Source organism: Penaeus chinensis, chromosome 14 (assembly GCF_019202785.1).
Source record: "Penaeus chinensis breed Huanghai No. 1 chromosome 14, ASM1920278v2, whole genome shotgun sequence".
NCBI classification, from domain to species: domain Eukaryota; kingdom Metazoa; phylum Arthropoda; class Malacostraca; order Decapoda; family Penaeidae; genus Penaeus; species Penaeus chinensis.
Window position 1 is genome coordinate 6,936,394 of NC_061832.1, and position 2,500 is coordinate 6,938,893.

The 2,500-nt window shown below is 45.4% G+C and overlaps 1 protein-coding gene across 1 annotated transcript in view; it reads right to left on the minus strand.

The window, feature by feature from the left end:
- LOC125032310 (formin-like protein 20) overlaps positions 1-2,500 on the minus strand; it is a 24,838-nt gene that overhangs the window by 16,209 nt on the left and 6,129 nt on the right. The gene's annotated exons all lie outside the window — the stretch shown is intronic.

Consider the following 2,500-nt stretch of genomic DNA (forward strand, 5'->3'; position numbering starts at 1 on the left):
CCAGAACAATTGCAGCTTTTAACATATATAGCAATTAAATCTAAAAGAGCAAACAACGAAGAGGGAGAAAACATTAAATTACAACAAAAACCATTCCTATTACTAACACAAACAACAACACCAACAACGAAAACAACTAATAAAAACAACAACACTTAATCACAGACGCCTAAAAACCCGACAAAGAAAGTCAGGGAAGAGGCAGCAGCTCTCCAGACAGGTAGGCAAGTGACGGCGGGAGAGGTGACCGTCCAAGTAAACATTTCCTGCGATACTTGTGGTCAGCAGAGGGTACTGCTACCACTCCCTCACCCCCCCCCCCCTACACCCCCTAACTCTTTAGCTTAACCCCCCCCCCCCGCCTTAACCAATCTCCACTAGAAGCTTTCAACGCATACCCACTCCCTTGCCCCCTAACATTCAGCTTACACCCCCCCCCCACCTTCCCCCAACTCCCCTTTAACCAAACCCCACTAGAAGCTTTCAACGCATACCCACTCCCGTGCCCCCTAACATTCAGCTTACCCCCCCCACCCCCCACCTTCCCCCAACTCCCCCTCAACGCATTCCCTCTACCTACCACGCTCACCCGGAGTATACTCCACATCCCACACTCGGCATACACCCCTCCTCTCTCACCTCTATCTACCCCAGACACTCTCAAGACATACCCACCCCCCCCTCCCCCTACTCTCCCCAAACACACTATCAGCATATATTCTTCTACCCTCTCCCCCTCCCCTCTCCCCCTCCCCCACCTCTTCGCCACGTGACCCCCAACTGTGACCCGAACACGCCCCGCCGCCCATGATTTTTTTATTCTGGGGTCCACGAGGCTACCCCCCCCCAGGTAGAAAGCTGGGGGGGTGATAGGGGAGGGGTGGAAGAAGGGGTGGAAGGAGGTGAGAGGAGCGAGGAGCTAATAATATAAGGAATAAAGGGAAGGAAAAGGAAAGAAGACAGACAGAGAGGAGATAAAGAGATAAGAGAAAAGTAATCGCGAGGAGAGGAGAGGAAAGGAGAGGAGAGAAAAGTAAAGTAAAGTAAAGTAAAGTAAAGTAAAGTAAAGAAAAGAAGAAGAGAAAACAAAGTAAGGGAAGAGAAGAGAAATGAGAGAAGAGAAGAGGCGAGAAGAGAAGGGAAGAGAAGAAGAGAGAAAAGAAGAGAAGAGAAGAAAAGGGATGAGAAGAGGAGAGAGAGAGAAACAGACGGGGGAGCCAATCAGAAAGACCAAAGCAGGCACCGCAAGCAAAGCAACAAGTAAAATCGAGGAAAATTTCCCAGAGAAACCTGACACATTTGCTCCGAAGCCTAAGCGATCGCCTGCCGGAAAAATAATCGAGAAAATACCTCTTTTTAATCCAGCTTTTCCTCCAATAACAAAAGTCTCGCATACGTTACCTCTTCCTCGCTTTTCTATCCTTTCTTTTCCTCTTCACCCTTCTTTCTCATTTTCTCGATTATTCCATCTTCCTTTTATTCATATAAATTCATACCATTACCATTTCTCTCGTTTCTAAATATATATATTTTTTTAATCAGAGACAAAAAGAAATATGGAAATTGTTGATACGTGAATAAGCCGATACACCAAAAAACACACCAAGTAAAATAAAATAAAGTAAAATAGATTAACTAAAATTAAAATACGAAACAACAATAATCGACTAAATAAACTAAAAACCAATAATAAAAAGCACAGAAGCGAATAATAATAATAATAATAATAATAATAATAATAATAATAATAATAATAATAAATAATAGGATACAAAACTGAATTATAATAGTAATAAAAAATAATAAGATTCAAAGCTGAATAATAAAAGAAAAAAAAAATACACGTACCCGAATAATATTTTGATAAAAGCAACATTTCCTCCTCCCGCTTCCCTCCCCGACTTCGCCAGGCGTGAGACACAGACCCCAAGGTGAGACATTCCTCCCCGGCAGGTGTTTACACTACCTCATTCCCCTCTCTTCTCCGCCCTTCTCTTCCTTTCTCCCCCCCCTTCTCCTCTCCTCCCTTCCTTCCCCCCCTTCTCTCCCCTCCCTTCCTTTCTCCTCCTCCCCTCACTTCCTTTCTCTTCCTCTCCCCTTTCCTTCTCCTCCTCTCCCCTTTCCTTTTCCTCCTCTCCCCTTCCCTTCTCCTCCCCTCCCCTCCCTTCCTTTCTCCTCCTCTCCCCTTCCCTATCTTCCCTCCCCCTCCATTCCCTTACCCCCATCTTTAAGAAAGGGCGTTTGAGTGTAGAAAAGGTGGGGGAGGGTACAGTATGGGAAGAGGGGGGGGCATCTGCCAACGTCTTTACCAGCTGTTGGAAATGTTAGTAAAACGTGCCAGAGCCGCGATTCGTTCGAGTGGTAGACTGCTAAGATTTTAAGATCTTTCTACCATACGGCGGCAGAGCTGGCTTAGCTTCGTCCGGCCGTTAACACGTGCTGGACACACAATTCAAAACATGCATACATACATACACATACACACACTCACACTCACACA